Source organism: Neodiprion pinetum, chromosome 3, assembly GCF_021155775.2.
Source record: "Neodiprion pinetum isolate iyNeoPine1 chromosome 3, iyNeoPine1.2, whole genome shotgun sequence".
Lineage (NCBI taxonomy): Eukaryota > Metazoa > Arthropoda > Insecta > Hymenoptera > Diprionidae > Neodiprion > Neodiprion pinetum.
The window spans coordinates 23,352,529-23,378,897 of NC_060234.1; the positions used below are offsets into that span (position 1 = coordinate 23,352,529).

The 26,369-nt window shown below is 38.3% G+C and overlaps 1 protein-coding gene across 3 annotated transcripts in view; it reads left to right on the forward strand.

Moving 5' to 3' along the window:
* The window catches only part of tinc (transmembrane protein tincar), a 131,094-nt gene that overhangs the window by 19,909 nt on the left and 84,816 nt on the right, over positions 1–26,369 (forward strand). The window contains exon 2 of one of the 3 annotated variants that reach the window (XM_069134311.1): positions 623–672. The exons of the other annotated variants lie outside the window; for them this stretch is intronic. The gene's annotated coding sequence lies outside the window, so the exon portion shown is untranslated. The remainder of the gene's footprint in view (positions 1–622; positions 673–26,369) is intronic. 3 annotated transcript variants of the gene reach the window in all.

A 26,369-nucleotide genomic window follows, 5' to 3' on the forward strand; every position in this document is an offset into this window, starting at 1 on the left:
AATCAATTTCATTGATTACGTTAATCATTCATCCCTTCAATGTTCATATTTTCTTGTTTCTAATCCTTTTGATTGTAAGTCAAGTTTTTAAATACTTGATTGGAAAATTAGAAAACCTGTAATACTGCTATTTATTAAGTGTAATAAATGTCAGTACATTTTAGAATAATTTAATTTACAATATTCAGTGAATACCAATGTGTAAAAAAAAGGTGTTGTACTTGAATTGCAGAGAATAGCTTCTTCTGAACAAAATCTAGAATTCCATTATTTCAAAGTGACTTGTAATGAAACATCGACATCTAAACTTTTTCTTTCTAATTTCAGTCATTATTAAGAAGGTGCATTTACATGAAAGTTATCGCAGCTTCCTGCTTCCAAATATATATTAGTAAATAAATATTCAGTATTTCACTATTTTGTAATAAAATGAACTAAAATGTATTGATTTTCAATTCCGCAATCTCCTGAAGTGGATTGAGTCGATGAAAAATTGATTTACACAAGCAATGCTTAAAAAAAGTGACAGTTTAATACGTTTCTCGCATTAAATACATAATCCGTACATACAGTTGCGTAGTTAAACAGTTAATTAATGGTGTTTTTTGCTTTTCTGTTACAGGTAAGATTCAATACGTCTTACGCCTGATTACCAAGTGAAGCCCGATTAATGTGAGTAAGAATTCAAGGGTATTGTAAGCAATAAATATGCTCAAGATTACATAAAATTCAGTACTGGAATATTGCTGTTATGATTTTCTGTCACAAATTTCTTAACTCTAATGACGATAACACGCTGTAACGTTTCCAATTTTGCGATGCTTACGACTAATGAATTTTCACACTATACAACAGTTCGCATGGTCTTACGTTAATTATTGTACTATAAACGAATGAGACAAATTTTTGAAAAGCCCGAATCGCTTTTATTCAAACGTGCGATGTGAAAAGTAACAGAAGCGCCTGCCTCCGATGTGGAAGCTCTACTTTCAAATCAATCTTGATACTTTTCCGTAGCGTGTGAACCAAAAAAGTGCGCACATGGAATAAGATTTTCAGTATCGAACTTTTCAGAGAGTTCTTCTCCTAATTCGCCAACTTTTGAATCCTTACGACGTTTTCCCGTGACGGATACCCAGTTTTTTCCATTTACCGCTAACTCTATGGGAAGTCAACGAGTCCAAGGGAGGCGAGACAAACGAAACAAGTAAATTTTCACCGAAATCGTATTCCGAGTACGGGAACTTTTTTTTCGACCTCCTCGTCCTCCTCCTCGTCATCATCGCCATCTTCATTCTCATCATCGTCATCATCGTCATCGTCATTGTAATCATTGTTATTATTATAATTCTGCCCGGGCTCCGTAGTGAAGTGCTTTCCAGAATTACTGGCCTGTTAAAATCCGGATTAAGGGGGAATTTCCTCTCTTGACCGCCGACCAGGGGTGTGCGATATGTGAGGTTTGGCCGAAACCGAGAGGAACCCAATTAATCTAGGAAAATCTCGAGGCTCCAAGAGAACCGAGTTTCATCTCCCTCTCCCAATGTACGGGGTTACCCTATTACTGGGTAATTCGACCATGCAGATATATAGGGTATTCTATGCCAAATGAAACAACTTAGATCCTCGCTATTTCTAATTTTGTTGAAAGGTTTTAGTTGTGTTCTTATTAATGCATGCAAAATACTGAAAAATGGTTGCTGGAAGTTTAATATCGTTCTCGTTTCATAAATTTTTCATCATTTCGTCTACAGATGTTGTTTAAAATCAATGCAGTTCAAATTTCCTATTTCGTGATAATACACGAAAATCGAGATGAGCTTTCTTGCAAGATTTTTATGAGGATGTCGCTCCTTGGCTTTATACGTGAAACCTAGCAACATCAGAACGAGATCTGAGAAAATCTTTATTCATGGCGTATTTACACAGGTCAACGCACGGTCAAATAGGCACGCACCCTCGTAAAACCTCGAGAGATAAAGCTTGAGAAAAAGCTATAGAAACAAGCAGACGCTTGCATCTATAATATAGTTTCTCGATCGGTTTTCGATTTTTTTCTCGGATTTACCGGTCACTTGGCGCATGTCGTTAGTAACGTTTGAAGCAACAGGATCTCTAGAACTTACAATCCAATTCTGTGAATCAAAAGCGAGTCTGAAAAGATTTGACGTCTCGACGTGAGTTTCTAGAAATCATTTCACATCCGTTCCGACTTGCTTTCAAATTACATATTCATGTAATCGGAGCAGGAATAAGGCCTTGACAGTTTCTGTTTCAAAATTTTGTTATTTCTTTTTTAAAAGTGCGAGTATCTCGTATTAAAATGAATCCAAAGTATCGGTATTTGATTCGCCGATCTCCTCAACTGGAAACACGTATCACCTGCTTCTTCTCCGCTTTTGTTTCTTCTTCATTCTTCATTCTTCATTCTTCTTTCTCGTTTTCCTGACATGCCAGAGTCGTGTTTGCTTTATCGTCCGACGACGTTGTAACGCAAATTGTGAAACGACTGGAGCATGGATTATTCTCCAAGGATGAGGGAGACAACGCTGTTATAAGTATACGCTTGTACACCCGAGGCAACAGCGCGATCACGATTCCTTCTTCGCCGTTTCGACTTTCCTTTAGGTACCTAGAACCCTACCGTTAGAATAAGGTTCGTTTTATCCACGTATCCGACCTCTCAACTTTCCAGTTTCCAGACTACATGCGGAGTTTGTGAAATTTCAAGACGCAACTGACACACTCGCACACACACACACACAGAACCGCCCACCCAAAGCTCTCAGCCCTTCTCTTCCCGGCTTCATCTCTCATCCTTTCCGAAAGAGATTGCGGGCTTTGCTTCACGGACGTACGAGATCTAGCCCTTTCACTTCCGCTCTTCCTTTTCATCTCCCGCTCTTCAGCCTCTGTGTCCCCCGTTTCGGGTATTTCCATATTCTCAACGTTATAGTTATTTTTATTCTTCACTCGGTGTGTAACGCGCAATCTTACGTCGATTCCGATCGATCCTTTCCTGAACTAAGGAAACATGCTTCTCTAACTACGGAAAACACAAAAGTCTCATTGATTTCGAACGTGAATGGGCTCGAATTGAAAGACGAAATTTTATACCGCGAGTATGCTGATTGAGCTTCTGATAATTCGAAAAATACTTGAACGAACTCACATTTGTTTATCCACAGAAATACAATCTTATTCACAGCTGTCCACAAGCTAAACACTCGTTACCTTTGTTGCACTAAGCGTAATTTCGTTTTTTTTTATCTACTAGACGATTCTATTAAAATGACTAGGTACTGTTGCAACGATGGTTGAAATATTGTTAAAATTCCAAGAAAATGCACAAGTAACGATTCAGTGTGATTATAGTTATCAATGATCAGTTTTCTGATTGATGCGACGTTGAATCTGCGTGTTCGGTTTGCTACACTTTAACTTCCCAGGTGATTCTCTAGACTTTGAAACGTTCGGATTTGGTGAAAACTCAATTTTTCATTTTTGGCATGATTACAATAATTTCCCGTTCCTTTTTTTTCGTAGCAACAAGAAATTAGATTTTTTTCTTACAGATATAAAACTTACTTCCATTTTGTACCCAGAACTACATATTTCTCGGTTATGGCGAATAAATAGAAACAGTTAAAGACCTTCTAGTAACGACAGTTGAAAATTTCTCTCGGTGTGTGAAAATAATTGCAGAAAATTTTTCTAATTTGGTGCCACTTGGTTGGAAAATTGATTCAGATTCTTTTTTCCCCCTTTCATATCGCGTTCTCCCCGAAGCTTTCTCGAAAGCGGATTAAGTTCATGTACTCACGACTACCCTTCAAGTTCCTGAAGCTGTAGCTTCGTAATCCTTAGTCTCAACAATCACCGCAGATTGCGCAGTTCGTTGTATACTCATCGCGGAGCGGACAAGCGACTTCTCTGGAACTTTAATGGAAAAATAAAATTCTCAACTCAAGCGTACATTCCAAGTAGAGATTTTCATCAGGCTCAAATAAGGCCATGATCGGGCGTTGATCGGAACTGGATCAAGACTTCATCAGGCATTTATCATAGCAGCAGTGGTAAACTACCCGATCAGACTCGGGCAACGATTGTTCAGATTTAAGGGTTTTTGTAATAACACAACAAATTATTTAATTTTACAACAGTATCATGGGAACGCCAAGGACTTCCACGACGCCTGGTAGCCGCTCGCGGTACTTCCAATGCCTCAGATTTAGTCAGGGTCAGATAAGGTGCACCGTAGAAGAATTTGCCTGATCTGAGCCTGTTCAGAGCCAGATCAGAAATGCTCTGTTCAGTTAGACATGTCCGATATTAACCTGACCAGAGCCTCAAACAAGGCACGCCTGGTTTCAACCTGACCGAGGCCTGCCGGGACATCAATTTGTCGGAAAAATCTGTAAAACCGGAAAGCTTTGGAAAATTTGAGCAAATTTTTACAGTTAAAGCGTGATTTCGGTAAATGGTTGTGAAGCGGGAATAAGTCCGGAAGTGTTGAAATCCGAATTCCGTGGCCGGCTCTGTCTGCTAGAATTCTCGCTGGTTGAAGTGCAACCGGAGATGGGTGCAGTCCAACCTTCTTTGCGGCCCCGTGCATGTTCTTACGCAGAAGTTCGTCTATTGTACGGTTTCACCAGCGGTTTCCCGGACTCTCGCTGTAACTGAAGACGTATTGTGGAGCCGCCTCGCTCCTTTATTCAAAGCGAGTTGAGCATGCAGTTTCCTTTATTCTTCCTCCTAGCTCTCGCAGCCCTATCAGCCAACGATCTCGGTGCAAGACGCGTCGCGGCGCGGCTTTGCCTTGCGTGGGTGTAAGTGGAGGTGTGCTGTTCGTTTTTTTTTTTCCTCTAAAAATCGAAACGCCTCGTAAACGCAACGCGGGGGGTATAAAAAGAAGTACGAATAAATTTTAACGCGCGTAACCTCTCAGGAGTCGGGGAAACGGATAAGAGGAAAATGCAGGGAGCCGAGGGCTTAGCCTCGACGAGGCTTTTCGCCAGCCTCGAATCCCAATCGATTCACCTCTGTATTCGTACGTTTTATACACCTACGTCGGGGAAAAATGCGCCTCCAGGGAACTCGGGAGATCGGCAACCTCGCAAGGTAATTCTGCACGTAAGATTGTCTTTCGAAATGCTTTTTCACCGCACGCGCTAAAGTCACGGGGTGAATCTGAGACAAGTTCGTCATTCCCTCTATACACTTCACGCACACCACCTGCCGATGGTAATTTAAATTTTTTATGGCTGGGATGCGTGATTTGATACGAAAATTTGATACGCACTGCGTTAGGATTAAAGGGGTGATAGATTGCAAAAGGTCGACGAGTTGATAATATTGAAGAAATTTTATTTATATGTTTCTTACGAAAAGGAACTTGGTCATTTTTGGACTGTACGAAAGTCTTGCCAAAAAATGGAAGAATTGCAACGGTACGTTTGTATTCTTTGCGTTGATCTGAACTTTCGAGCCGCGGAAAGTTTGAAATGAAAGTTTCGTGTACTCAAGAATCGTTGAAGTGAAACCACGTGGACAAATGGCCAGTTGAAAAAAAAAACATATTCGATTTTGCACGAATATGAGAAATTATTATCCGTCGAAACAAAAACAATACAGAGAAGACATTTCTTACAGATCATCCCAATTCTAGCTGAAGCCGTAGAAATCTTGATACGACTCGAATGCGCTTTGATCGAATTCAATCAGTTTACAAATTTTCAACACGTGATAAGAATTATCCTATAGCGACTGAAATTGCTCAACTAATTATTCTGTAGTCGGACCAAAACGAACTAACAATGGATGAATTATGTTTGGTAAATGAAGTTTTTCGCAAACGACAGCAAAAGTTTACTGAATTCGACCAACGAACAATTTTGTTAACTTCCAAAATTATTTGTCCGAGTGTAAGTCCTGCGTTAAAATAATACACTGAGAGAAACTTTTATTGCCGGTTACCGCTCAGTTCTTAACTACTTTTAGTTTTTATCACAATCGAAAGATGTAGTTTTAGGTAGAAAATGAAAATTATTTTTCTAGTATCCGTTACTATTCTTTCTCATTACGATCACTGTTGCTATATATTCTTCTAACTGTTGCGAAAATTTAACGCTAGTGCGACGATAAATTGACGTTAAAGCCTTGTTTAACTAAAAAAGTAGAGTAAACCTCGGAAACTGATTTTGCGTTGCAATTACCAAAAAAGGATCGACAGTAGCACAAAATGGTTAGGCGTACCGCGTTTTTCGTAATTTCAACAATATTCAAACAGTTTTTTTTTTAACGATACCTGTTTTACTGAATTTTCCTAGTTACCATAACAAATGAAATTGATCTCAGTGTAGTTTTAACATGTTTTCCTCGCGTTGCTCGATCTCCAGTCACGCATTTGGAAAGATACAAACTCCATTTTTATTATATCCAATTTTTAATATTCTCTACTTCCAATGATTTCGTAACGGCGCCAGATTTGCGAAATAGTCGTTGACAGGCGGATTTCACGCCGTCATGGTGGCCAACCGTCGCTTACGCTTACAGGTTTGGTTGCGGACAGTGTCTTTATGGTCGTGTTGAAAAATCAATTCAGAGAAGAATAGGTAGCAGAGTTTGTGTGTTCCATTGAACTAAATTTCAGTCACGCATACTGAAAGGAGGCGTGGATTCAAGTATGTATGCATACGTATGTATGTATCTGAATTCGTAAAGGATTGAGACCACGCGCCGGCTTTCCACGCGATAGTGCTGCAAGCACGAAATGGCAGTATACATATATGTATATAGCTTTGTAGTTCGGCATTGTTTCCCTTTCTTCGCTACAGCTTAGGTATTATACATAGGTATGACCGTTTATGCGTTTACTTATAGCAATAATCGATATCGATTTTCCTCAGCTTGCCGCTCTGCGCCATTTCACGTCCGTACGTTATCCTCACCTACGTGTACACACACACTTTCAACAGGCTGCCCGTTGATTGTTCTCACAGTCATAAGTGAGGAAAATTAAAGAGGTCTTATTAATTCAAGGTATACGATATCAGTGTCAGTCGGTCGGTGAATTTTGCTACCGTGTTTTGATCTAGGAAACGAGAGGTTTGAGGAAAGTCAAATTTTGTACCTTCGTCAGATGAAATCTGTAAATTTGGTTACTCCCCGGACAGCATAAAACTTAAAGTCGTCAAAAAGACGTTTAAAGGATGTCTTACGCGCCAGTTTTTGGCGTTTATTAGACCCCAAGGACATCTTGTAGGCATGAAGATTTCTTAGGCGTCTGAAAATGGTGCATAAGTCATCATTTAGATGTCTTTTTGACGATTTCAACTTTTGTGCCGTCTCGCTCTACAGTCCTTAATTATTCTTGTTTTCGACTTGAATCGGAAAATATAATTCTGATTCAGAATTTTTCGGTGACTATCGCAAATGAAACTTTTCTCACTTCATCTTAAGTTGAATTGGCAAACGTGCGAAAAGACGGTTCAGGAGTTCGGACATTGGGTCACCGATAACGCACAATTGACAATGATGTCAATTCCAGCTGCAACGTTGTTCACTCGAATGTAACAAGGGTCCGTTGTTACAGCTACCTCGTTTTCTCGTCTCACATGCCGCTGACAATGCCTGGAATTAAATCAGTTATTACCGACCGCGTTAAGCGGTCACTTATTTTGATTATTAAGAAAGCCTATGAATTACTGATGTGAAAATGTCACAGTCAATGCAATTCTACGTGCAATGCTCGATAGAAATACTCGAAATAAGTTTTGTTTTACGTAAAAATAATGCTAAGAAATTTATCCTTAATATCGAATCATCACTTATTTCGGGAATACATTTTCTGGAGTTATTTTCATGTGAGACCAAAATGTTTTTGGATATTGTTGTTCGAAATTAAATGTAGAATCCGCGCAAACTCCGGCATTTTCGCATCAATGCTGCACAGGGTTGATAATAGTCGAAGTGTGGCAGATTTTACTCAGTCGGTAAAGACTTTAAAAAATAAATTGAAAAAAAGAAGTTAACGAAGCATGTTGCGAACCCGTGAAACTGAGAGTTCATTCTGCAGCGAGGACATTCAATTGCGCTGAATTTTCAGTTGTATTATAGTCATTGTCGCCAAGAGGAAACGTTACATCCACCTGGCTTGATGAAAATCCACTCCTCTGCTCGCTTATACGACGACGTAGAATACTGAAGCACAAAGACGGATAATGAGGATGGCTTACCCCGTGACTCGAAATGAGCCCTAAGACATGAGGGAATCTTGGTCCCTCGGTTTACTCTGGCATCACATTCGTATAGAAGCAGAGCAAGCAAGCACTCGCAGAGAACAAGTATCGATTTCGCGAAAGATCAAGCCCAACAGCGGCAAAAAGTCATGCTTTATTCAAGCTCTCTCCTGTGACGTTCAAAATACACCAAAATCTTGAAAAGCCATATTTTCCAAAGCAGGAATCTTAAGAGTGAATGGAATGAAAAGTTGGGGAAACTGAAAAAAAGTGTTTAAAAAATCTCCAGCAATGTTATTTGCACCGATCACAGTGAACACGAACGAAACATCCTCCTTGCCATGGAATGGAAATGAATCGGCTACAAATTCAAGCGACACGATCCAACGATCGGATATCAATAATTTGAAACAAAGCTTCGTACTCGGAACCTTCAAAATGTTTAAACATCGGTATTGCTTGTACGATTCTAAAATTTTTGGGTGTATTACTTTGCTCGATAGCGGAGATAGCTTGAATAATTTTTCACAAACAATTATCTTCAAAGTGGGCAAAAATAGTTTTCTGTAAGTACGGTACAACAATGACAATTGCGCGTTATAGCTGTACTACAATGTGAAATTTGTTGGATAGTTGTCAGGCAATTTGTGTGAATCTGGTCGACAAGCAAATGGTCCGAAAAATCAGAATCGGATCTAATTATCAAATCTTTTCTGAAATTATTCGTGTTTCATTGTCATCTTTCGACGATTGCCTAACTTTCGATTCATACGGCGGCTTCCATTTATCCATCTTGGTGTTCAATTTCGCTGCCGCGCCTGTCGCACCGGAATATAACCTCCTAACTTTTCTTCTCGACGAAAATCCTCTCTTCCAACCGTTAAAACACTGCTGCATAATACGGATCGTTCACCCCGCTATAAATGGATACGAGCCCCAAGACGTCGGAGAGGACCCTCCTATTTCTCGGTCAGTAATTCACTCTACTTCCATTCCAAGATTCAAATCGAAATATAAAGACACGCAGGCAGTCGGGCAGAGAGGGGCTCGAAGACCGCTCCGGTATTCCGCCTTCCGTCTCTGGGTCTTTTTCTTCGTTATCTCATTTCTTCATTTCACTTCCTCGTCTCCTGGAGCAGGGTATGTTGCTGAATAACCTGAGCGCAGCTACGATGGGGCGTGGAACAAGGATCAAGAAAGTTCATTTTCTTTTAGAAATCACACCCCAGGGCGGTATCGCGGAACCTGCAACCACGTCGGCAAGGAATTTTTCGGATGTTTGTTCCCGAGCAACAAGCAACACTTTTGAAAACGTTCCACCTCGAGCTTTATCATCGGACTTTGAACCATTGCCTTCCTCCGTTTTGACGTTGTTCGTCACGTTCCCTCGGACTGTTTCACACTTTTTCTTGCCGCGTGAGTCCAACGTCAACCTTTGACCTGTAATCACAAACCTCGCTGGCGGGCGGACGTCGACCTCACCGAGCTTGGTCATCTAGATTCGGTTCCTACACGTCGCGTGGGCGAACATTTATGTGCACGCATTATATATGGGCTGTTACATTTCAGCTCGTTGTCAGTGAACGATTCGCCACGAGATATCCTATTTTTACCAAGAATTCTTCCTGCGATATTATAATTCCGGAAAACCCTTGGGACATATTTTTTTTAATTATCTTTTAAGTAGGTACCCGGTTTTTACAGGCTACTAAATATTTAAACCTATATAATAATTATTTTCTCATCTGATCGCTATGACTTTTGTGAATATAATTGTAGTTATTATTCGATTTTATCCAATTTTCCACTCTGAAATGCGGGTGAGAGTTATCAAGTTGAAAACCGAATATTTTCGTTTTCGTTTTACGAAAATCCATTCGCTTGTTTATTAAACAACTGTTTTAAAAATTCACACAGACTAAAAAACTGGCAGTTTAAATAAGCTAAAACGAGTTTTCAAGGGTTTTCAGGGGTTGTACTATCTCAGAGAGAATCCTTGGTAAGAATAAAAAATATTACGTTCAATCGTTTACCGAGTTGATACGGAATACCCTATACACGGGTAAGTGTAACGTACGTTCCCAGCTTTCACTGTACGTTATCGGTTATTTTTCCCTTACATTTCGCTGGTCTCCATGACAGCTCCCCTCCCCCTACTCTCCTCCTCTCACCATGCTACGTCGTTTTTGTTTTTTGCAACATTTTTTACCCTCATCCTCGACACTTTTCCATTTCTCTTTCCATATCATTTTTTTATTTTTTATTTCATTTTATTTTATGACGCCAACCTTCGACCTCGTTCTCACCCCCCCGATCTTCCATTATCTCCCCACTTCTTTTTTTTTTTTTTTTCTTATCACTTCTCTTTTTCCACGTTTTCGTTTTTACACCGTGCAATAACAAACGAGGGTTTTAAATATGCTGTGAACGGTATTGGTTGCAACACATTTTTTAAGCCAGTATAATGAATTCGGTATTTACGCCCCCGGTGCTACTAAATACAGTCCTTTATTATAACACAGTAGCCAGATTACGGGGTATTGCTTTTACTCGCATAATTCACAAGGGAAATTAGTCATGCAAAAAGTGAATTACTTTTTTCTTTTTAACACAATGTATTGTGAAGTATCAGTTATGTCGTAGCTGCTACATTTCGTACGGAACTCTTCGTCTTTAAAGAATTATATCCTCGGACGTTTGATAGGGAAAAACCTTTAACACTTACTTTTACAATTGCTATTCTTTGACAATAACTATTAAACATGTTACGGCAGATAATAAGAGACTGGGTGAAAAAACAAGAAATAAATAATGTTTCACTTTAATTTTTGTACTTTCGTTTCTTTCACACTTCACGCTTTCGAATTTTTATTGAGGATATTTCAAATTTTTATTCGATTCACATTTTTGCCAAGTGACGAAATCTTGTGAAAGAAAAGAAAAGAAACCGAGATTTTCGTTACCAAGTGCAAGCGTGGTGAAATTTTTGTCCGTCCGGGTCTTTTCAGACTATCCTGGTAATTTCAGAAACAAACTCAATTAAGAAAGTCACATCAATTGTATGTAAAGGGTGGAAAGGTTGAGTGGTTTGTATTTTGATCGATAAATGCCGAGAGTGTAAAATCCTGGCGTTGGGTACACGGAGTGAATATACAAATTTGGGAGTGCAAAAGCAAGGAGAAGTTTACAACACTAAACGAAGAATGAATCTGGCAAGGTTAACAAGCTCGGATAAGTGGTCCATGCAGAGTTCTCAGACGCTATTTTGTCCCATGTTTCGGTGAAAAGCGCACGAGCTTTGGCCTCGAAAAATTTAACCAATTTAGAAGATAATATACAGCTTCGCGCGCCAGCGTAATTTAAACGAGACAAACAGGGACAGAAAATATCTCGGGGCAAGTTATCGCACGAAATTCAACTCGAAGCTTTTCAGAAGTAGATCGAACTTACACTGAGAGAAATTTCTAGTTACGGTTACCGCTCAGTCCTTAATTATTTTCATTCTTTACCACGATCGAAAAATATAGTTCTAGGTAGAAAATGAAAATTAGTTTTCTAGCCGTTACCGGAAAGTCTAGTATCCGTTACTTACTATATTTTCTTGTAACTGTTGCGAAGATTTAACGCTCGTGCAACGATAAATTGACGTTAAAGCCTTGTTTAACTAAAAAAGTAGAGTAAACCTCAGAAACTGATTTTGCGTTGCAATTACCAAAAAAGGATCGACGATAGCGCAAAATGGTTAGGCGTACCTCGTTTTTCGTAATGAACAACAATATTCAAACAGTTTTTTTTACCGATATCTTTTTTACGAAATTTTTCCAGTTACTATAACAAATGAAATTTTTCTCAGCGTACCGACGAGTAGAGAACATTTCCCAGCCCTATTCCTTTCCGTCTCTCTCTCTCTCTCTCTCTCTCTCTCTCTCTCTCTCTCTCTCTCTCTCTTTTCTCTCTTCCCGATTCTCATTCATAGCTATAAAGACGAGTATTACTCGAAGACCCGAGGAATCAAAGCTGAAGGCCACTCGTCCATTCTTCTTTCTTCGACCCAATTTAGTCGACTAACTAACGCACAGGCCAGATTCGATCCTCGTCGTTTCGATTCGCGCTTTGCAATGTCTTGGGGAATTATTTTCATCTTCTTTTTGTTCGCTGGTTGGTCTATATCAACGAAACCCGAGGAATTTTCCTCGCACGTTGACTGATGAAACCGACAACAAACAAATTGCTTCGGTATTGCATTTTCGCGGGTAAAGAGATTTTCCCCTGTTTTTCTTCCAATATTATTCTTACCCCGCTTTCTCGTGTCTTAGTTTCCCACTAAATGCCTGATGTTTTTGGCGAATAATGATAATGCACGAATAATTTTATCCCTCGCTCTTTTTTCAATCTTTCGCATTTTGTTGTCGTGATAACATTCTGATACTAATTGGGTTATGCTTATTCTACGTGACAAAAGGTCATAATTTTTCAAATACTAGTCCCGTGAGTATCGGTCCGTCATTGACCAAAAAATTATCCTTCATTTTTATGCATATATGTTGTACATTGTGCCCACAAGTGTAAGTTGAAACGTGGAAAGATGGTTTTAATTTAAAAAAACTGAAATAAATAAAATTCGAGGTTGGGTGCCAGGTCGAAGACTACTGTAGTTGATGATAAAAAATACGGAAATAATGTTCGGCCTTCTCAGTATTTCGGGAGGGGAATACTGGGACGAGAAGTGGGAATACCAATTTGTTAAATAAAATAAATGAGACACCGAAATGACAAACAAAAATTATTGGTAAAATAAAACGAAGATTTAACTGGAAACAAATCTCGAGTGGTTTGGCCTTACACAATATCCCAACTTATAAATCTAGTTGACAAGAAAGTTTTCAACAAAACTGTTTTTAAAACAAAGTCTTTGGAATGTAACGTCAATGAAAAAAATGAAAAATTGTATCACAATCGATTCAATAATCGAAAGTTATAAATATTACAAGTCTTAGATACGATAGCAATGAGATAATTCGATTATTGAGAGTACAAGGTTACAAAGAGAAGGAGAATCACAGATACGATAAGCTAGATTAACGCGGGACAGGCAAGAACGAAGATCATCGATCGAAGATCGAAAGTCGGTAAAGTAAATCGCTCGATAGAAAGTGTCGGCAAGGAATCGGTAACGTAGATGACTATTTGGCTAAAAAACAAGGGCTCGTGCGTCGGAAGAAGGACCGCAGAAATATTTCGTCGAACAAACGACGCGACGCGTATCCAAAATCGTGATAAAACCGAAGAAATTGCAACAAATCAAGGGAAAAAACAAATTTATCTTTCGCCAAAAGTTGCCGTAAGAACAGCTTCGAGGTCTTCCGTTTATATTTGTGGCCTCAATGATAACGACGTTTTAGTCAGACGGCCCAATCTCGTCTAAGGTATTTCTTTTTCTATGGGCCAGCAGACGATATACGGCAATGTTTTATGGACGAAACTCGAGAACGGGAGACGGTAGTAAAGTTGACGGGGACGCAGGTACTTCCGCTGAAGCGTTGAAGTGCCCGCTAGGAATCGTCTCGATGAGAAGATGTCGTGAAGATCCACGGTGACGAGGCGTAACGAACAAAGAAAATGTACGAAATTAAAATTGATCATAATTTATTCGTAGAAAACTTGCGCGGTGCAATGGTCGGGGAAAATTGTGGTGGGCAAAGCTGCTTCCAGACTTACCGACGGCGAACGGGTGGCGCTACAGGACGCTAAAAAACGATTAGCCGGCATTTTTCAGCTATACATAATCGTGATAATACCGTGTAACGAAGCATTGAGGATCGTTAAATAAATCATACTTCATGGTGTTAGATTTCCCGGTGCTTCGTTTCACTCTGCTGATAGAAATTGGGATAATCATTTCAAGGCAAGATTTAGTTGTGTCTTAGACACAGTGAGAAAAATTTCATTCAATATAGTAACTAGAAAAATTCGGTAAAATAGGTATCGTTAAAAAAACTGTTTGAATATTGTTGGGATTACGAAAAACGAGGTAGGCTAAACCATTTTGCGCTACAGTCGATCCTTTTTTGGTTATTGCAACGCAAAATTAGTTTGTTCGGTTTACTCTACTTTTTTAGCTAAACAAGGCTTTAACGTCAATTTATTTTTGCACAAGAATTTAATTTTCGCAACAGTTACAAGAAAATATAGCAACAGTGATCGTAATGAGAAAGAATAGTAACGGATTCTAGACTTTCCGGTAACGGCTGGAAAACTAATTTTCATTCACACCTAGAACTATACTTTTCGATTGTGGCAAAAAATGAAAATAATTAAGGACTGAGCGGTAACTGGAACTAAAAATTTCTCTCAGTGTATAAATATCTGGATGAAGAGAGACAGTTTTTAAAAAATGTAGGTAGACATTGTCCGTTCCGGTGTAGAAAGCGTTTGTAAAATTCAATTTATCAACAAAACCCAACATGTGCATTGTGCTTGTACCACTGTTTAATTTTTTGTTACGAATAAATTGTGGTGTATTCGTCAGATTCTCGCAAAAACTTTTATCATGGATTTAATTCTTTGCAACTTTTTTACAGTAATTTCTCGTCTCACGATTTTTAACCTGCATATCAATACTTGAGTAAAACGGTTTCAACCCTTGCCGGTTTTTGTCTGCTTCATCCGATTCGTATATGCGGGTTCAATCGAAGCAATGATTTCGAAGCTGAATTATTAAAATCGTTTTCAAATTACCGAACAAGAGAGTGCATGAAAAATGCCTGATATTAATTGAAATGTTGCATACTGCGGTGTATATAATAAATGTCGATGTAAACCGCGACGGCTTTGACTGTATTGCTTTGAAAAACAATAACAACGAGTCATTCCTTTATGCGCTCGTATCAGTTGCCGGTAATTAAATCTCCATGTAAATATATCACGTTACGGATAAGTCAGCGACGAGGGGGTGGCAGAGGGCTGTGAACCACGTCCTTTCTTACGGAGGTCATTAGTAGGTATGTACCTACAGAAACCCTCGCGAGTGACGGAGTGACGCCGTGTTGTACAGACGGAAAAAAATTCATATTCGCATTCGCATAGCCGAGGAGATTTGTTAGCCAAACATCGATTGTTCTTTAATAAGTCTATTATGAGATAGTCGCACATTAAATGTGTGTATTAAATTATTATATTCGTGAACTTCGAAGATGTTTTCAAAGATACGGAAATAAAAAATACTGGAATTATAAAGGAAGGCTTATAGATACCGTTGCTTCGTTTTAAATCGCTTGAAAATGGTTGAAAATCTAGTAGATTTGTTGCGTTTCACTTGACGATTACTGATCTTAGTCAAATGACTATTTTTTTTTTTTTTTTTTTTCCAAAGTTACCGTCACAGATTTTCTTTCTTCATCAGTAGTCAATTCCATATTTCCAATTGTCCGTCATACTCAATATCCATGCAATGTTAAGAAATTAAATATTCAACTATAGCGAGATGATGAAAAAAGTGTTTAGTGAATTTGTAGAAAATAAAAGTCTTCGCGAGCCGTCGTAGAGTGAAATCGAACAAATCTATGAACTGATTTTTAACTATTGTGTGAAACGACTTGAAACGAAGCATTAATTTCTAAAGTTTTTCTTCACAATTCTCGTATTTCCAGACTTAGTATTCTTCGAGGGATTTTCGTTGCTCGTGAATGTATTAATGCGACTTATGATCAATGTGCAATGATTTTCTAATAAAATAAACGACCAGTCTTCTAGGGTTTACGTTTTTCAAAAGTATTATCGTTCGGATGATGTTAGTAAAGCTGCAATTAAATGCGAAAAAATTCACAAATGAACAGAATAAAAATACTACCGCACGTCCGCAGGGTTGGATTCAAGTTTAAAACCGATCGCACATCGTATCGAAATTTTTTTTACACTCGAAGCTTTTGAGGACGTGATTAGTGAAAATCGATAGAATACCAATTAATCACAGCGCTTCCACTAACGGACGATGTTGATTATTTGAACGGGCATTGGCCCTCTCTACACTGTATACCTATAGTATAAAAAGCCGTCCAACGAAGCGTGCAAAATTGAACGTTGATAAATGCACACACCGACAGAAATTTTTAGTCCCGGTTACCGCTCAGTCCTTAACTATTTTCATTTTTTGCCAGAATCAAAAAATATAGTTCTAGGTACAAAATAAAAATTAGTTTTCCAGCCGTCACCGGAAAGTCTGGTATCCGTTACTATTCTTTCTCATTACGATCACTGTTGCTATATTTTCTTGAAACTGGTGCGAAAATTTAACGCTTGTGCAACGATAAATTTTGCGTTGCAATAATCAAAAAAGAATCGGCGATAGCGCAAAATGGTTGGGCGTTCCTCGTTTTTCGTAATTTCAACGATATTCAAACAGTTTTTTCAACGATACCTGTCTTACCGAATTCTTCTAGTCGCTGTAACAAATGAATTTTTTCTCAGTGCACTTGGCGCAACGCATCTGTTGTTTTTGTATTTTTCGTCCTTTTTTCGCGTACTTTTTTTCTTAACGTCCTCTTGGCTCGTAGTTTCCAAAAAAGCTTGAGACGAAAGAGGGAAGAGGACAAAGAAAAAAAAACTCGTTCGCCACGAAACGCAAATATACATTCGTAGGTCAATATTTAATCAAGGCGTTCAAATTTCCAACCCTGCTGTAGCGCGCGACGCTGTGTTGACGCAGGTTCGAGGCATGCAAAAACGAAAATAAGGTATGCGGATGAAACGAGAGAGTAGAGGGAGATTCGACGCGTCGGGATGATTAAAAAACGAACTCGCTCATGTCTCGCCCTTCTCTCTTCACCAGTCGTATACGTTATTGCGTTTACGTACGCCTCGCTTATGCGTGTGTATAAGCTTATACTGTTATCTTTGGGCTTTGGCCACCCGTAACACGGTCGCCCTTATAACGCAGTCGTAAACCATACAGGCATAGCTGTTATTCAAGCTAAAGATAACTCGTCGCGTGACCTATTAAGGCTTTTATCCCAACTCCAATATTTCCATCCCTAATAGACGAACGAGCGCGATTCTTGTTTAAAAATGTTATACGATGCTTCTTCTATGGTCAAGATTCGACGTATCTTTTATCAAGTTCCACAACACCGTAGAAATTTTTGTTCGCGTGCAGAACTCTTGAGAAAATTTATAACCGTAGTTTCGTCAACAGTTTTGTAGCTGAAGAAAGGGCGAGTCGGAGTGAATTTTCTAAGGAATAAATATCGCACCCGAATCGAAAGTACATGTAAAATGTTTTCAGTTTTCAAAAATATTTCTCCCTTTTATTGCGCAAAGTCAATGGAGAAATAAAATATACCGTAATCGGAAGCTAATCTGGTGTTGACAAAGTTGAATTCTCGATAAATCGCGATGAATTTATCTTAAATCGATCGTCGCTGAATGAACTCTTCCTTTTGAAATTTGTACTTCTACATTTTATTAACTGTATAACTGCATCATTTCCGATACGTGGTTGATTTTAGTTAATTCGTCGTGAGCGGCGACCGCGTTTCCAAGGTGATTTTTTTCACATGCTTTGTAAAGAAAGACGAATCGAATCTTCAAAGCATGGAAATAATTACGTTCCACAAAATTCCCAAGTCTGCATGATGAAAAACTCTTGTCGCCTCTTGAGCTGGATTGTGCGAAAGAGTACAAAAAAAAATTAAAAAAAATTAAAAATATTTATTCTTTCTTCTTTCCACCGCTGAAAGTAAGTTAATTAAAAATAAATTTCAAGACGTCCGTGCAACCAGCGGATATTATCAACGGTTTTGCAAATCTACGCGTCTTTTTTGCATTCAGTGGAGAAACGTACGTACATCCTTTACACACCACCACCCACGTAAATACGCGCTGTTACGAAGACGTATATCTGTACACGTTGTAACTCGGCTTTATCAAGCTTCCAATCGTGTTTCGCTCCATTCTCAGCGAGTGGATGGAGCAAGCGATTTCTCTTCCAAACTCTCTTTCCACTTTTATCTTTATCAAATTGCCTACGGTAAGCTTACCCTGGGAAAGTGCACGAAGTGCAAGATGCGGAATTATTGTCAAAAGTTTCTTTTTTCCAACATTTGTTCGGAAGGTTCGATTCTGATTCTATTGCAGCCTGAATTGCTCGTTCAAATAAAAACGTACAATTTTATTCATGAATTACAAAAATTCAAAAAATAAAAAACTGATTTTCGTCCATAGGAATAATTTAGTCAAATCATACTCATCATATGATAATTCGTTAATTTCCGGGCGCAAACGATTGCAGTGTGTGAAATTTTCGAATAAGGTTGAACTTCTCGAGCGAATGAATTCCACGAAATCTTTGCTATACGTATAATATACTCAGGAATGGAAATATTCATTAACTTTTACCTGTAGAGAAAGTTTATCAACGTCGGATATATTTTCTCGTAATCAATTAGTTTACAACGCTGTAACCGAGAACAGAAAACGAAAGCAATTCTCTCCCTTTCGGAGTATCGGGGCTTCCTATTTAAAAATGAATGCGAGCATCTTTTCATCCCAGCTTATTCCATCAAATATTGCGTACATATAAGGGTTGCAGGGATGAATGATGAAACGATGGGGAGAAAAAATGTGATCGACTGAGCGGATTGATGAAGAAAATAAGAGACGGCAGATATCGCTAGAGGTGGGTATACTCAACCCGTGCGAAACCCGCGTGAAATACGAACGCCATAAAATCGAGGCGCAACACGATCCGTGAAAACACGACCCTCGTCGTGCCGTGAAATTCGCTCGCACGTTAACCAGCTACGAGTGAAGCCTTTAGTCAAATTACACCCGCGGTTCAGCCGTGTCTCAAAAATTTACGCTTCCCTTTCCTTTCCTTCCCTGCTTTGCCTTCTCACCCATCCAAGTTCGTCTACGTGCATGAGAATTCGAGGCAGGAGCAAAGTTGCGGGCGATGTAAGGGAGGACAAGAACGGGAAAGAAACGAGCGGATGGAAAACAAACGCATGTTAGGCAGGAAGCAGGATTATTTAATTTTTGTTGTCTGTTTTTACACATTTGGAAAAAACTTGTCGTATTTCCATATTTTTCATTTCCCCGACGTTATTTCATTGCAACTTACGAATTAAAGAAAATTTATAGAATATAAGATTCAAAGAATGGTGCAGCTAGTGAGTTCGAAAATCAATCTCATGTGAAAATTCATCTTCAAACGTGTTTAGTGGTTCGATTGTTTGGATCAGTGACTGAAATTCGAATGACAAATACGTAGGCAATTCAATTCTCTTCTAACATATGTATAATATAAAAAAAACCTACAGATTTTAGGGTTCATAAGTTACAAGCCTTGAAAATCAATTATATATATCAAGTCATATTTAAACCCCTTTAATAGATTAAACATCAACATGTATTCAAATGTTAACTTGGTAGAAAATTTATTTGTGTACAAAATTCTTTCAAGATTAACCCAATGCGCTTTGTTTTAATGAGAACATTTCGAACTCCGAGAGAGAATTTTTAAAATTATATGTATAAAATATTATTTTACGATCATAATTAACAGAGTTTTTCATTCAACTCAATGAAAAAATTCAACTGTAATGTCCGAGATAATGTCTTAAGACAAATCGTTCCATTTTACGTGTTTTTCACTCAAATCCCAAATCCTTCAGAATTTCGTGAAAAATACAAGATTTTGGAATACCTAAGCATTGTACGTTTTTTTTTTAATCGAATTTCTTTGATATTCAGACCACTATTTAAACGCAAAAAAAAAAAACTAGGAAATATTAAATTTCTAATATTTTATGATATTTACATTCCAATTACAACTCGTGCATTAACGTGCTCAACGATACTTCATTGTTCGAAATCTGTAATTCAATTGAATAAATTTGAAAAGTGAATATTTATTTTTTTGATATTTGCCAATTCCTTATCAATTTACAATCTCTATTATTATAGCTGTTAATTTTAAAAAGAGAAGGGCGATGCGAAGCGGATCGAATACGATACCGATTACACTCGCTCTCTCTCTCTCTCTCTTGATTACTGGGGCGCTTATATTGCGCATTTAGTATAAGATATAATTGCTTACCTCATTAGAGTTTGCTGCTGGGCAGCTGTTGTTTGTGCGTAGAAGCGTGATAATATCTATATTATTAAGATCTGGTGTTACCGGCCCCGTGTAATTGAGACGATTCTTGGTGCTTATACCTGCCCAGCGGAATACTATATATACCACGGTAGCAATCACTCGCATCAACGAACGTAATCTGCAAAAATTTATGGAAATCTTTTGAGGGTGCGGACGAGATCGGATTGTGTTTAAAATATGCGTACAATAAGCGTCGTAATGAAAAGTTAATGTCAATTCAATGCATGGGAAACGATTGTTTGGAAATCGAGTTCGTTTGTTCGTTTCGCAAACTGTTTTGCTTCTTATTTATAAATCAGAATAATGCAATTAAAAAAAAATTGTGTCTCGCAGCGTTTTTTGTTTCAATATTGCGTATCGGAGGTATCGTCAAAGCAGTTTGTTGAACCGTTTGTTTTTTCTCGTTCGTTTTTCAAAAAAAAAAAAAAATTTTGTAGAAAAAAAAAACAGCTCCATTTACACAAGCATATAAATGATGCTCAGGCATGGAGAATTGTCAACAGAATCGAAAAAAATTAAATACGATGTACATGTAAAAAGTGAGTATGATGTGAGAAATAAATTTGTATCTAAATCTAAATCTATCATTGTGGGAAAAATTTTCCAGCGTTCGTTACACCCGTGCGATAAAAATTAATATACTTTCAACGTAATATCCTTATTTAACTATTCTCTCGTGACTCTTTCGTTAAAAAAATTAATGAATCGATTTTTAGCTAGTAAAAATCATGTAATATCAGGTTCTTGTTGACATGAATTTTTTGCCAGATTTCGTATAACACGACGATTGAGCAATAATATCTTTCTCTGTTACCTCATAACATGAGGCGTTTCCTTCGCACGGAGAAAATATATGCAGATTTGAATTGTATAATCGAGGAAAATAAATCTTTTTACCCCCGGGCGCGTTTCAAAGTCATATTATCCCCCCCCCCCCCCCCTCTCCCTCCATTAAAACGGCGTACATTATCGCAAAATAAACACGTCTTCGCCCGAATGTATGAAAAGTTGTGATTTCATTTCTCAGCCTCGAATAAATTGGGGTGGTTGAATAAGCGGGTTCAGTGTCTTGTTTCAAACAACGGAATAAATAAAAATCTTTCGTCCGTATGCAAAAAACCGTAAATTAAAATACATTCCTCATTTTTTATTTCGTAAAATCTTCTTTCATTTAATTTGTATATCGTGTATAAACGAAGAGATTGTTTCGTGTATATTATTCGATAGTCTGAACATCGCAACACTGATGATGAATAAAATTAAACGTTCTGCAAATGCGTATATTTGAATAGAGGATTTTCGACGGTGTAAAAAATGTCGACACCAGATGTGCGACGTAGATTATTACAGCAATACCCTTTTTATTGATCTAGTGGCGAAAATGTTTCTCTGCAATTACCGACAAATTCGATTGCATAATTTTAATATAAGCTTCAAAATATCGATTTGTTAAATTTTCTCATCAAACCGTTTTCACAATCTCTCAGAAAATATGCATCCATCATTTTATTCTGAAATTAAACTTGGCTCGTAAAAAAGACGCTTAATTTTGGCATTAGCAATAAAAAAAATTTGAATTCATAGCAACTAACATAAACTGGAGTGAAGTACTTTCATTTACAGATCTTAATGAAGCAACTGATGATATTGTTAGCAAAATTAAAATTTGTCGAAGTCAATCAAGAGTCAAATTCAACAATCAGAATATTTTGATTAGGAAAGATTACATCATCACCCCAGACATTATATATCTTTGGTCACGTGTGTTCTATCTATGTAATCGTGGTAATATAAAATAGTACGAAAGCGTGACCGTTGAAAAAAAAAAAAAAAAAAAAAAACGATGCAATACCACGTTAAAATTTTATGTAACTTTGACGATCATCTCAAAAAAAATCCTTATTTTTATCAATTATTGTTTAAGCTGTAGCAACGGAACTAAAAACCATGACGAGTTCCGGAATATATGCTTTAATTAGAGCTTGAATGCAGAATTAGCCGGTATACGTGGGGTGCAAAGTTCGGAAATAATGAGCATCGGTGATCGTTAAGAAAACGACTGGAATCTACGCATATATCTGCACAATTTCCGTACAGTGATCTCGGCAACCTTATACGCAACTAAATTGCACTTGATCTCCATAAATTTGCATTTAAACTGCGACGCGAATCTCAATTTCGTGCACACATGGTGACTCGTCTTTTTTCTTTTTTTGTTTTTTTTTTTTTTGCATCCTTTTTCCATCTGTCTGATTTTAATTTTACTTACCGTGTTCTTTCTTTGTTATTCGTATCGGTAAATACAATTCTCACACAATTTGCCGTCATGTGATTGAGATATAATTCTTTTTTTTTTTTGTTTTTACAGAATTTTGCTTTGGAATGTACATTATTTACAGTAACGATTTCTTATCTGTCATATTTAACGAAAAAATATATCTACTCTTGAGATTCACGTGGGAAAATTGGCTAATTTCCAAAGCAAAAATATGGCAATTCCCAAATTTTCCGAAGAAACAAATTTTTTTTCAAAAGCCACGGTTCCTTTACTGCTTTTTTTATTGTTAGAAATCATTTCGATTACCCTTGATCGATCGAACAAATTTCACTACACGTGTTACGCGAGAGCTGATATCGTTGGCAGTGGCAGGTTGGCACATTGACCGATAATCGAGTTCAACCACTTTCACTGCCCCGGCAGATTATTTATTTAGCGTACATACCTGAAACAGGTAGGTAATATTGGTAGCTGCCCGTGTCTCAGGCATTTGAAAATTGGAACGTTAAGCTAGGAAGCATATATGTACGTATAATTTCGTAAAAACTTGCCGAGGGGCATTTGTTTTGCGTTTTGGTACGTCGCGTGTGAAAAAGAAACGACTGGTGGAAAGAAGAAGCGTCTGAAAAAATTTTTAATACTATTTTAGAACAGCGGCGAATGAGGAAAAGAAGAAAAACATTTAACACGGGTCAATAAAGGGGGTGGAGGGTGGGGGTGGTAATTAACACGAGGTACGAGAAAAGCGAGGCCAGAATATGAGATGCAAGCGGAGAACGTCAAGTCGTTGACTCCGTTGCCGTTGAATATTTAAGCATCGGCGTAACATAGACTCGGGTAATTTCATACCCGAATTCGCAATCGCAAAGCTCTCCTCTTCCTTCGCGTGGAGACAAGGACGAAAACGAGGAACCGGAACGTTATCCCGCCAGGCTGCAGGTCGTAACGTCCCCGTCAAGATTTTCCCTCGATAAGAGTTCCCCTTAATAATTTACGCAAGCCCGTTGAACAAACCCCCCTTTCTTTATTCACCTACCTGCATTACGGCGTGTGCTTTTACGCCTCTCGACCGTTATTACGCAGAGGTCTTGTAACGATTTCACAACTTTTAAATCACCCGAGGGCACCGCGCTCAAAGTAGGCATCAAAGAAGGTTCCAGGACCTCAATTTATTGACTTGTTCGTTGAATGACACGAAAATCTCGAAATGACCACTTTTTTTTTTGTAATGCATTTTTCATTACCGTTACTATTACTCGATGGAAATTCTTTTGGTATAATACTTCAGTCAGAGTCTTTAAACTTTGTTCTGTAAATTTTGTACTAGCTTACTTCGTCATGGCTTCGCCTCCGATATTCGAATACAGAGTTCGGAATTACGCATAATCATTATTGATACGAATTTCATTTAATCGTGTAAATTTCTCAGGTTCATGTCTATGTAGGGGAGATTTCCGGTTTGTCTTTTTCCGTTCCATCTCCCTCTTTTCGCTGATTTTCTAAAGCGACTCACTCGATCGGCATAATGTTGAAATGCAGTTTCTACGCCGAGGATTGTGCACTTTGGACATAGATAGAACAACTTCAGCTTTGATACTGTAACGTAATCGATCGGAATTAGGGTTCCTGTATGTTGAGCTGCATAAAAGTGCACTAAAATTATTGCACGGAACGTCTTTTCATCGATCATACCGCTTCCAATAACGAACACGTACGCCAAAAATGCTTCAACAAATTCCCGCAAGACGGAAAGGGAACAGGTGAAAAATACCATGCTCACCTTTCCTCTGGACTTGATGGTATGGGAACGTTAATCGAGGGTTGGTCTGTATCTCAAATGATACTTTATAAAAGTGTACACTACGTAGTATCACGGCCTAGATGGAGGACGTGCGAGTTGTTAGAACGCACGGAGATACGGACAGGATGGGTCCTTAATCGAGGGATTTCGAAGGGCGCACCTCACCCCTATCCCATTGCTAATCTTCACTAAACCTGCGCGATTAAGATGCCTATTAGATTTCACCCGTTTCCTCGCTAAACAGCTCATTGACAAAACAGCTGATTGATCATTTTTCGCCTAAAAGATGCGAACGATCGTCACGGATCACTTTGAAGAATACCAGGGTTAAACTTCGCGATCCGATAGAATCAAGCGTCTAAATCTGATTCGCGTGAATAGGACCGCGCCATTTTTTCAATTCGGAACGACGTGATTCCGTTTGCTGATAAGATCCTCTGTTCATAAGCAGGATGCACTCTCTGGTAAAAAGTTAATGTACCAACATCACGTTTAGTACTGACTGAGACGACTGGGTTTGAGATCCGGATTTTAATGCTTGTCTTTCCGCTGTTGTTTTCTCTTTAAAACCTGCGTGACTAACTCTTTCAGGGGTGGTGCTGCATATATGCCACTTGCTACATCGGATTATTTCCAGTTTTTCTAGCACTACGGTTACATTTTAGCACTAATAAGCAACCAGTCAAGTTTCTCAGACTCCTGTATACCTGACTTTTGCAATTCACTATGTGATTTCACCTAAGAACTTCACAATAATTTCTCAATAAACAATCAACGTGCAAGAAACTATTATTATTATTTTTTTTTATCGGTTTTGAAGTCACTTTCAGTGTTCATTGGATTGAAGCCAAATTTCACATACTGAGGTTTTTCAGGTCGCTCGTTACCAATTTATTTTGAAAAAAATTCAAAACTGTGGATCTGATGGCAGGATCAAAATTTTTTGACCTACTTCTAGGTACATGAAATTTGTCGACGAAAGTATTCCTGTTATTTATCATGCTAAACGTGTCGTTTTCTTAAAAAGAATCACTTGTACGTCTAATAATACAGGTTTACAAAGAACCGCACTCGTCATATCGGATCCACCATTTTGAATTTTTCAATTCTTACTACGGTATCGTGACCAGCGATCTCAAAAACCTATTATTCACCGATATATCACGTGTTTTATGCAAACGTAAAATGTGCCCCTGAAAAGGTTAAACGACGGCTTCTACAGGCGGTAGTTACAGAAACTGATCGTGAGAGAAACAAACAGACTACGACACGGAACAGTACGAGCGGAGGTAGCCGACGATGAGCGGCTGTCTGGACTGGGTCTGATAACGCTTGACTGCTCGTCACTTTAATCCAATGAGATTTGAAGACTAGGTACGTTAGACAAACAAGAACGAAAAGTACTTGAACTAGCGCAATTAAGGAACTCTCTCTCTCTCTCTCTTTTTTTTTCTTGTTTTTCGTCTGAAATGAATTTCTCACGTTTTTCAACCACTCGCTGCATTATTTCGTTTCCATTTGTTTTGTTTCCGTCTGATCGTTCTTAACGACCCGGAGAAAGCTTTGCTGGATGATAAAAATCTGGGTGTTGCGCCAAACGAGCGCGCATGCTTGTTTTTGCTTGAAGAAAACTTGAGAATCAATTATCTGCGAAGGGATTTTCTGGATTTTTTCTCCTTGTGTAATCAAGGAAAAAATAGGCGGCACCTTAGTGTTGAACAATGGGATTTTCAAAGCCGTACTTTTCGTAGCCACAAACAGTCTTTTTGCTTGATTCTTGCTTTTGCAAGTGTCGTAAGCCAGTGTCTAATGAACTAGGGACGAAGCACTTTTAATACGCGGTGTAAAGCTAGTCGTGACTTTTTTATTTCCGGAGTAGCACTTCTTGCCGGAAAC